The sequence below is a fragment of the Mus caroli genome, chromosome 9, assembly GCF_900094665.2.
Source record: "Mus caroli chromosome 9, CAROLI_EIJ_v1.1, whole genome shotgun sequence".
NCBI lineage: Eukaryota > Metazoa > Chordata > Mammalia > Rodentia > Muridae > Mus > Mus caroli.
Window position 1 is genome coordinate 102962267 of NC_034578.1, and position 11215 is coordinate 102973481.

The window sequence follows — 11215 nt, forward strand, 5'->3', positions numbered from 1 at the left end:
GCGCACCGACGGCGGGGCGGGCCAGGGGTGGGGCCCGGGCGAACCAAGCCCGCGACTGGGCCGGGGCGGGTCTGGAGGAGGGGCCGAAGGAAATTTAGGGATGGTGATTGGTTGGAGGGCGGAGCCAAGGGAGAAGTTAGGCTCAGTCCAGCCTTAGGCGCAAGCTGAGAGCGGGGCCGCAACGAGGGAAGACACCAAGGGTAGAGCTAACACAGGCTTAGGCCTCTGGGCGGGCTGCAGGAGGAGCTCGTCTCCGATTGGATGCTGAGAGCCTGAGGCTCTGTTTCTGGACTGTAGGACCAGTTGATCTAGTAGCCCAAGGGTCAGGACTACCTGCCCTCGCCACAGGCCAAATAGAAACCAGGACTCTGAGCATTTGTGAATTAGGAGAGTAAGATGGAGGAGGTGTGTCTTCTTCACTTGCTAAAAGTGAGCCTATAAACTTATTTGGAGATCTACTAAACTCTGCGGAGGGGCACATGATCTCTTTCTGAACCTCGATTTTCTTTAAAGCAGCGCCCCCCTCCTCTTCTGTGTAGGTTGCACCACATTAAAAACAAAAAGCGTTCACTGCCGCCTTTACACCTTTGAGTGGACTATCTTCTGTCATCTAAACGTCGTCCTTTTGCCTGATAGGTTGGGAAGCGTTCTCCTGCAAGCAGCAATCCGGGGCTTCCACCAGAAACCAATAAGACTGGACTCTAGCGGGAGAGATAGACAAGAGAGAGTTGCCATTCGACTTAAGGAAACAAACGTTGCCATGACCATATGATCTGTTCCTTCCATCCTCTGTCAGCTTCTAGAGGCTTCTTCAGTTCCATGTCTCTTCTGGGTAGTGGCTGTGATCCTGTGGCTGTGCAAAGGTGGAAGTGGAGATGTTTCCAATCTTTGTGATCTGCTTTTTAAGAGGGGCCTAGGACCCACCAACTTTGATTGGACGATTGAAGTGTGTAAGGTGTTCTGAGTGGCCCCAAACTAAAGCCAGAGAAGGACACTGCCATTAAGAGTTGGTCACAGGGCTGAAGAGATGGCTCAGCGGTTAAGAGTGCCGACTACGGCCGGGCGTGGTGGCGCACGCCTTTAATCCCAGCACTCCGGAGGCAGAGGCAGGCGGATTTCTGAGTTCGAGGCCAGCCAGGTCTACAAAGTGAGTTCCAGGACAGCCAGGGCTACACAGAGAAACCCTGTCTCGAAAAACCAAAAAAAAAAAAAAAAAAAAGAGGGCCGACTGCTCTTCTAGATTTCCCGAGTTCAAATCCCAGCACCCACGTGGTGGCTCACAACCATCCTTAATGAGATCTGACACCTTCTTCTGGTCTGTCTGAAGACAGCTATAGTGTACTTACATATAATAATAAATAAATGTTTTTTTAAAAAAAGTTGGTCACAGCCTCCTGTGAGAACAGCACTACCTGGACAAAGTGCATGTTCCAGCTTCTACCCTCCAACTTGCGGGCTCACTCTGGAGTGTCCGTGTGTCTCAATCATCAGAATGTCTTCCCTGTGGAGGAGTCATTAGCCTGCAATCATCCAGTGGTTCCCTCAGGGAACCTACCTGAAGCCTAAGCGGGCCCTGCCCTAGGCATGCAAGAAATAGGATAAGAACACATACTGCTACCTGTGGACAGTGCTGTTCTCTATCTATCTATCCTCTTGTAGGACTTACCTCCAACGTGACAGATTCACAGAACACACCATGGACATGAGCACACACAGCAGAGCACAGTCTACTACACGCTGAAGACAGACAGATCCCTCTTCCAGCCAGCCCCTTCCCCCTCGGCCCCGCCCTGTGCTTCAGAGCTTTGCTCCTCTGGCCTCCCTAGTCTGCTCCTAGCAACAGCCAACAGCTCTCTCAGTTGCCAGGCAACGAGCAAACCTGTCAGCCCCTTGGAGGCCCCACTCTAGGGAGGTGGGCAGCATCCAGACCCCAGTCAATGGAGGAAGAGCAAGAATTCATTGCCTTCCCCAGGCCTGATCTAGATCCTGTAGCCCTTGCTCCCTTCCACGCAGCCAGCCCTGCCTTCCCAGTCCCATATTCTTCCTAGGGGTCTGGCAACTCCTACTTCCAAGGCTTTGGCTGCTCTTTCTTTTTCATTTCCACGTGAGTCCCCAGGGATATGGCTAGGCGTCTGTCACTCCAGTCACTACCCTCAGTTCCCGTCCATTCAGAACTATTCGCATGGTTATCTCCTCTGATTTCTTCCTGTCTGTCAGCCTCTCCCAGATACCTCAGACTCCCTCAAATCCATGGTGCCCAGAACTGAGTCTATCCTGCCCTACTGGTACCCATTCCTGGGCAGTCACTTCATGGTCCTTCCCACTAGCCAGAGCTAGCCCTTCACACCCACCAAATATGCCTCTGTTAGGATGACCGAGAGAACGGCCGGGCGTGGTGGCGCATGCCTTTAATCCCAGCACTCGGGAGGCAGAGGCAGGCAGATTTCTGAGTTCGAGGCCAGCCTGGTCTACAAAGTGANTCTGACACCCTCTTCTGGTGTGTCTGAAGACAACTACGGTGTAGTTATGTATAATAAATAAATAAATCTTTAAAGCCAGGCGTGGTGGTACATGCCTTTAATCCCAGCACTCGGGAGGCAGAGGCAGGCAGATTTCTGAGTTCGAGGCCAGCCTGGTCTACAAAGTGAGCTCCAGGACAGTCAGAGCTATAAAGAGAAACAAGGATGACCGAGAGAAAGCGTGTCACTTCCATTCTACAAACCTCTGGCTCCCTGAGGATAAAACCTTGCAAAAGACTGCTTTAAGCTTCACTAGAAGTCAGAGGAGTAGTGGTGGATACCTTCAATCTCACTCAGGAGGCACTCAGGAGGCAGAGGCAGATGGGTCTCTGTGTGTTCAAGGCCAGCCTGATCTACAAAAAAAAAAAAAAAAAAAAAAAAGAGTTCCAGGTCAGCCAGGGATACATAGAGAGACTCTGTCTCAAACAAACAAACAAACAAATAAACTTTGCTCGAGGTAGAGCAGTTGTTGCCTGAAAGGACTCTGGGATACTTCTGACTGTGTCTTACTTGAGACAAGTGTCAGATGGTTTCTATATCCTGGCTTCCTTACCTGCAAAGTGGGTCTATTCTCAATGCACAGGACCAAGGAATGTAATTTAAATTGTTAAAATAGTGACTTTTTTTTTTTTTTTAAGACTCAAAGGACAACTTTAAATTCTCTATGACAATCAGGCCGACCTGGGTATGGTGGTGCACGCCTTCAGTCCCAGCACTGAGGAGGCAGAGGCAGGCAGATCTCTGAGTTTTAGGCCAGCCTGATCTACATAGTAGTTCCAGGACAGCCAGGACTGTTACACAGAAAAACCCTGTCTCATCATCATCATCATCATCATAAATTGTTGGGATTTAGACCCTGTAAAAATAGCTGAGGGGCATATTTTACCTATACTTTACCTACCAAGGTAGACCTGGCCTCCAGGTTCTCCCACCATCCCAAAGTCCTTACCTGTTACAGGCCATACCCCACCCTCTGCTCTGAACTTTCCAGCCCATAGGAAGCTCTTTTCTATATAATCCAGACATCTTAGTCTCTTCCCTCACCCCTGCATTTTCTCTCCCTCCTCCCCTCTGTCTCCTTCCCCATGGTCACTTGGAACCAGTGAACCTGAGAATGGGCTTCCAATAAAATGCTTCTATATACTCTAATTCAGCTTGACTTGGCTCATTTCACTGGCAGAGAAATAAAATAATAATAATGATGATGATGATGATGATGATAAATCAGGCTTACTTTAGGCTGACCTTGTGGCAATCCTCCTGCTTCCAGCTACTCTGTGTGTGTGTGTGTGTGTGTGTATGACACTGAGATGGTATTTCAGGATCAAGGCGGGGTCTGTCCATCCCTGGGATTATAGGAATGGGCCACTAAAGCAGCACCCTAACCTGACTTTACTACTTCATCCTCTATCCCATTAACCACCACCATCCCCAACTGTTTTCTTGGTCTCCCGGCTGTGGACTAGGTCTCTCTGGCATTCACTGTCCCTTCTTCCGGGAGTGAGTCTGGTGGTGGATTTCGGCAACCCAGGTTCCTGTTTCCAGGTTGTATCTGGACGGTCAATATGGGGTAAGTTAATAAATTACCCCAAATCTACTCTATGCTATTTGGGATATCCTTATCTTAGAGATGAATGTAGACCACTATAAAAATTTCTGCCCTAGGCTGCCTGTAGTGTCCATACCTGTAATCCCAGCAATGCAGAGGTGGAGGTTGGAGTTTCAGAAGTCTGAGGTCATCCTCAGCTAACACATCTGTGACCGCCTGGGCTATACAGTGAGCACCTTGTTTCAGATCTTCCCATGACAATAAGAAAAGCATGCCATAATAGCACACGCAGAGAGAGAGAGAGAGAGAGAGAGAGAGAGAGAGAGAGAGAGAGAGAAAACTAACGTTACCAGGGAAGACCAGGGAACTTTCTTGGTGGAAGAGATATCCTGAATGCTTATGGGAAAACAGTGAGGGGGAGCATTACGGAACAGAACGAGGCCTGGTGAGCTGCAGAGGTGGCTCCGCAGTTAGGGGCACCCACAGAGTGGCTCACAACCCTCTCCACTGCAATTCCAGGGGATCCTACATCCTCTTCTGACCTCCTCAGACACTGCGCCCTAAGTGGTACCGAAACATACACGCGGGCAAAGCACTCCTACCCATGAACTAAAATAAATAAATCTAAAAAAATTAAAATTTAAAACGTTTAAGGGTGAAGGAAGAAGAGAGGAAGGAACCACACATGTAAAGGAGAAAGGACAGGAAAGTGGGAAATTGAGGGTTAGAGGTGGAGAAACGCCTTATTTATAACTGGACCAACTGGGGACCAGGATGAACCAGCCTCTCTCTCCAGTCACTATGAGGCTAGGAGAGGAATCCAGGAATGCCTCAGAGGAGGTCATGCTGGTGTGTGTGTGTGTGTGTGTGTGTGTGAGAACGAACGTAAGAGTCATGAGCACTAGAGGAAACCTGAATTTTCCCTGGCCCAGTGAGCCCAGCACCACCTACACTTGATCCTAAAAGGAGTGAGCCTAGGTCCAGCAGTGGGAGTGAACAGCCCCCAGATAGAGAGTGCTTAGGGAACTGCTGTCTCACCCCCAGAGCCAGAAGAGCCTTGTGGCTCACCACAGGCCACAGAGCGTGTGTCCAGCTTGTCCTGAGTTCCTGTCAATCCACAGTCCCCACAGGGTGAGGAACAGAGACCCCCTTCAGTGGGCTGTGACACTGAAGCCTACAGACGCCAGGAAGAGGAAGCTGCTAGCACTTCCCCAAAGGCAGTTTCAGAACGGGTGTGTCTGCCGCCCTGGACCCAAGATCCCAAAGACCCCACCTTCATGTGATTAGGTTTCTTCAGGAATCGCCAGACAAAAACCTGTGACCATCAAATCACCACCTTGGAGACAAGGCCTTGGCGACGACTCCTGCTTGAGGAACTCCTGTCCTGTCTGCCCCCAACACACACACACAGCCGCACCCCCCTTCCCCTACCCTGACCAAGCTCCACCTCCTGGTCTATCCCCTGAACTTCCTTCCCCCTTTGTGCTTCTTGGCCTAGCAGTGTTTCTGAGATTGGAGTGAGTTACCTTCCCCTGTCTTCCCGGTCCTGCCAGGGTACTCTTCTCCCAAAAGCAATGACCAAGCCTGAGGGGGACCTAGACCCTAAATTTCCCCTTCTTGATCATCTCTTCACAAATAATTAACTAACTTCAGCTTAGAGAACTGAAGACTCAGAACTCTGCCCAGAAGTTTCTGGATTAGGTTTCTACTCCCTCCTTCCTTTCACCATCTACCCCCAACATACAGGGAAATTTCACCTGCCCATCTGCTCAAGCACTGGGAACCTACTGAGTGTCAACAATGGGGCTGAGAACCCTAGGGCAGGAAAGGCAGGGGGACCCCCCACCTTCAGGAGCATGTACTGAACAATACACCGGGTAGACATGTGCGGGGATGCCAGCTTGAGGAAGGAACTGTGTATCACGGAAAGGGATCCATTCTGTGACATGCAGAGGAGGGGATCAGCTCAGCCAGTAGGACTGAGACAGGAGGGAGCTGGCTGTTCCTGGACCAGAACAGAGCCTGGCCAGTGATTGAAACATGAGTAAGAGTATCATTGTGAGAGATGTCTCTGAGGAGGAAGAACACCTAGCATCTACAAACTAGAGACCTGTGTCAAAAATGTCGATCCTTGTAAATCCCATGTGTCCAGGCATTCAGTGGCATGGCACGTCGGATGTAAATAGGAGGAATGGCCCTAGAACTTACAAGAGAACCCAGAGGCCACTCAGGGTTTTACGCCCTGAGCCTCCTTTCTCTTAATGCTCAAGGAGTTCATGGTCCAGTCTCTCACTGTGCCTGCCCAATATACAGCCTCAGAAGGCTGCCTCTCATGGCCCAGTCTCTCACTGTGCCTGCCCAATATACAGCCTCAGAAGGCTGCCTCTCATGGGAAGCCCAGGGTCCTTGGAGGGCCTCAGAAATGGTAATGAGTCTTATCCCAGGAGCCCCGGCTTTGCTCACGTTGTTGCCCTGTCCTCTTTCTGTGCTGTCCAAAGGCTGGGGCTGCTAGCCTCTCCCGTGACTCGTTAGTGCGGTCATTAGCACTGCTTCCTGGAATTTAATTTAATGAAGAGGCAAAAACAGCTCTAATGAAGGTGATGTAACAACAGCAATCAAGCAGCGTGCACCTTGCCACGCGGGCAAGAGAGCTTTCTGTAGATGGTGATCTGGACAGAGAGGGAAGAAAGAGAGGGGAGCTTTTGTGGGGAGGAAAGCTGGTCACTGGGCCAGGCCAGGACATTGAGCTGTCCTGTAGGAAGCAAAACACTACAAGCAAAGTGAATCAGACAGTTGAGAGAAGCCTAGTGAAGAGCTAAGGAGGCTGCTGGAGAAGCTGCCTCTCCAGGAAGCCATTAACCAGTAAAAAGGCCTTAAGATGAGGACATCACAGCAGGCCAGCCTGCAAACTAGCACCAGAGAGGAGGAGGTCAGATCATAAAAGGCCACAGGGTGAGAAAGCGTCAAACCTATGACTCTTAATGGTAGGGGGAAAAAAGGCAGCCAGGCAGTCGGTGATGCACACCTTTAATCCCAGCACTTCAAGACAGAAGCAGGTTGCTCTCTGTAAGTTCAAAGCCAGCCTGGTCTACAGAGTGAGTTCCACAACAGCCAGGGCTACACAGAGAAACCCTGTTTGAAAAAAAAAAAAAATCCAACCAAACAAAGAGTCAGACTGTATTCTGACTTCTAAGCACCTCAGACAGAGTGCCAGGATCTGACACTGTGTTTTAAGATTTGTTTTTCAATGAACTAGTTAATTATTTATACAGTGTCTCACTATGTAGCCCCGACTGGCCTGGAACTCACTATGTAGACTAGGCTGGCCTTGAACTTACAGAGTTCTGTCTGTTTTGCCTCCCAAATGTTGGTATTAAGGCATGTGCCACTGCACCCGGTCTTTTTTTTTTTTGATTTTTCAAGACAGGGTTTCTCTGTATAGCCCTGGCTGTCCTGGAACTCACTCTGTAGATCAGGCTGGCCTCGAACTCAGAAATCTGGCTGTCTCTGCATCCCAAGTCTGGGATTAAAGGTGTGCGCCACCACCGCCCAGTTACACCCGGTCTTTTTAATTTTTGTTTTATTATTATTAACATTTATTTATGTTTTGTCGGCATGCATGTATGTGCATCACGTGTGTGTGTCTGGTACCTATGGAGGCCAGAAGACTATGGGACTTCCCCTGGAATTGGAGTTACATTGTGAGCTGCCTTGAGGGTGCTGAGCCTGGGTCTTCTGCAAGAACAAATGCTCTCAGCCAGTGAGCCATCTCTCCAGTCCCAGTTTTAATTTTTGAAAAAAAAGATTTAAGTCCAGCTGGAGAGATGGCTCAGTGGTTAAGACCACTGGTTGTTCTTTGAGAGGATCTGGAATCGGTCCCCAGCACCCACATGGCAGTTCACAACTGTCTGTAACTCCAGTTCCAGAGGATCTGACACCCTCAAACAGACATAAATGTAGGCAAAACACCTGTACATATAAAAGTAATTTTAAGATACTGCTTGTGGACGTTGTACATCGTGGTGCGGAGCCTAGTGCGCACCACGATGTACAACGTCCACAAGCAGACTTAGTGAGACCCTATTTCATTTTTTTTTTAAAGATTTATTTATGTATTATATGTAAGTACACTGTAGCTGTCTTCAGACACCCCAGAAGAGGGCGTCAGATCTCGTTACAGATGGTTGTGAGCCACCATGTGGTTGCTGGGATTTGAACTCTGGACCTTCGGAAGAGCAATCGGGTGCTCTTACCCCCTGAGCCCCCCCCCCAGCCCGAGAGACCCTATTTCAAAAAAAAAAAAAAAAAAGAGGAATTATTTATATGAGGGTTTGCCTACATGCATGCATGTATCTAAAGGTCAGAAAAGGGTGTAGGATTCCCTGGAACTGGAGCTACAAATAGTTGTGAGCTACCATGTGGGTGCTGGCGACCAAACCCCAGTCCTCTTGAAGACTAGCCAGTGCTTTTAATCACGGAGCCATCTCTCCTGCCTCTCCGTCTAACATTTTAAAATGATCGTGCGTATGTATAATATCTTCGTGTAAGTACATGTATGTGAATACAGGTGCCCTCAGAGGTCAGAAGAGGGTGTCAGATCCCCCACGAGCTGGAGTTAATGGCATTTGTGAGTTGCCCAACCTGGGTGCTGGGAACTGAACTCTGTTCTCTGCAAGAGCAGCAAATGCTCTAACTGATGAGGAATCTCTCCGGCTCCCAAATCTAATATTTTAAAGATCTCTCTGGCTTCTATGAAAAATATAGCCTCCTGACAAGAAGGAAGGCCAGGAGGCAGGGAGTGGCCATCACAGGAGGGTGTTGTAGTGAAGCTGGTCCCACAGGGCTGTGAGGTGTCTCCTAGGAGAAGAAGGCTTAGGTCTGTGTATACAAATACATTAAGAAGCTGTTTTTTTCTGCTTCCTCCAGCAGGCCCGGGATTGGTTGGTCTTCCTTTTAGCCTTCCCCGAAGGCTTAGCCTTTTCTCCAAATATAGGCAGTTCATTACAAAGAAAAACCTTTTAAGGCTGGGGTGGTGGCTATTGCTTTAGTTTCAGCATTTAGGAGGCAGAAGCAGGCAGATCTCTGTAAAGTCGAGGCTAGCCTGGTCTATATAATGAGTTCCAGGCTAGTAGGGGCTACATAGTAAGATCTGGTCTTAAACGAACAAACAAATTATTACAGATAATGTGTGTGGTGGATAATGAAAGACAGCTTTGTGGAGTCGGTCCCGGCACTCTATCTTTAAGTAGGTTTCAGGGATTTAACTTACATGTCAGGTTTGCACCCAAGGGCCTTAACCAATTGAGCCATGTAGTCGGCCCAAGAACACTTCTAAAGTCCCCATAATGGTCTCTTCACCTTTCTGCACCCCTTCATCTACAGGATGTATTTCTGCCAGCCTGACAGAGTCCACCGGAGTATTTCACTCTGTTAAAAACTGGGGGCTGCTCAGGCATGGATCATAGAACTGCGCGATGAACACCCACAATGGGGTACCGCTTGTCTTCAGACTTTGCATCATACTCCTCTAACACGTCCCCGTTGGCGACATCCCAAATTCTCTCATTGCATCCCCACAAAACCAAGCTCCCGGCCGAGTTGAAGCCGGAAGTGGTCTCCTGGAGAGCTGCCCGCCTCTTCCGGGATCGCTAGGCCACAGCGCGCGATTTCAGAGGCTTCCTCCGCGGAGGAGCGGCGCCCCCTGGCGGGCACAGAGCGATACGGCTCAGGAACCGTGGCGGCCGGGCTCCTCATCTTCCTCTCTCTAGTTTTCACTTGCCTTCAGCTACCACTTGTGGCTTCTGCCACCTTCCTGGTCTTCTTGTTTCTTGCCTTGGGCTCTAGTCCCCCCCTCCGCGGAAGCGTCGATACGTGGCCGTTGAAGCCTAGTTCCACAGAGCAGCCCTTGTTTGGCATCTTCTTGCTTGCCCCGAACCCTGTTGCTCTCCTCTTCTCTTGCCTGGTACCAGAATCCATCCATCCATCCAAGCCGGCGTCCCTTGTAGCCATTATTAGCTGGTCCTTAGAACGCCTCCATTGACAACTCTCTTTCCTGGTGCTTCTTACACTCTGTTCAGGACTCTCCCTCTCTTTCTGTTTTTACTTCACAATTGAGATTGCAGATTAGAAAGTGATTTATGTAGTTCTCCACTGGATATCTTGCCTGCTTCCTGAAGACCAAGGCTCGGGGTCAGTCTAAGTGTACAGCCCAAGACGTGCACTGTGGGTGTTGGAATGCACCGTGGAGTTTGACCCTAAAGTCAATGGGTATGATAAGGACAGAAACTGAGTTCTACCTGAAGGGGCTCAGTGGGACTGGGTTGAAAGCAATCCATCCGCACCAAGTGAGAGAGGGGATCTGGGTATTGGTTGGGAATATAGCTGAATTCTCAATTGGTAGAGGGCTTTGTAGCATGCGTGAAAAACTCGTCCCTGGCACTACATAAACTGGACAGGATACCGAATGTGAATGCGTGTGATCCTAGCATCTGGCAGATGGAGGCGGGGAGAAAGGGTCTCATGCAAGGTCAGCTAGCAAGTGGATCCAGACGGATCCCTGTGGTATTTACCTGTCCACACTACTCAACTGGAGATGCAAGCCTGGGATCAGCTCTTTCACCCTTTTCAGCCAGCTTTTTTCTTCGGGTATTATCTGGGTCCCGGCACAAGCTAGACTCTGGCTATTGACCACCAGAGGTCAGCAGAGGCCGCCAGCTGAAAATTTTGGGGCCTCAGTGCTCAAGGCTCAGGCTGAGCAGGCTGGCTGTGCTTGGGCTTGCTATCTAAAGGCCTTGGGTTTGTTGTTTGTTTGTTTGTTTGTTTGTTTGTGGGTTGTTACTTTTGTTTTGCTTTGTTAGGCCAGAACCTCTCTATGTAGCCCTGGTTTGCCTAGGACTCCCTATGTGAACTATACTTACTACCTTGAACTTGTGTCTATCTTCCTGTCTCTGATTAGGATTGGAAATTTACCACTGCCTCACCTAGCTCTTGTGAGGGTTTTGTTTTTGTTTTGGTTTGGTTTTGGTTTTTCTTTTTCTTTTTTTTTTTTTTTTGGTTTTTTGGTTTTTTGGTTTTTCGAGACAGGGTTTCTCTGTGTAGCCCTGGCTGTCCTGGCACTCACTTTGTAGACCAGGCTGGCCTCGAACTC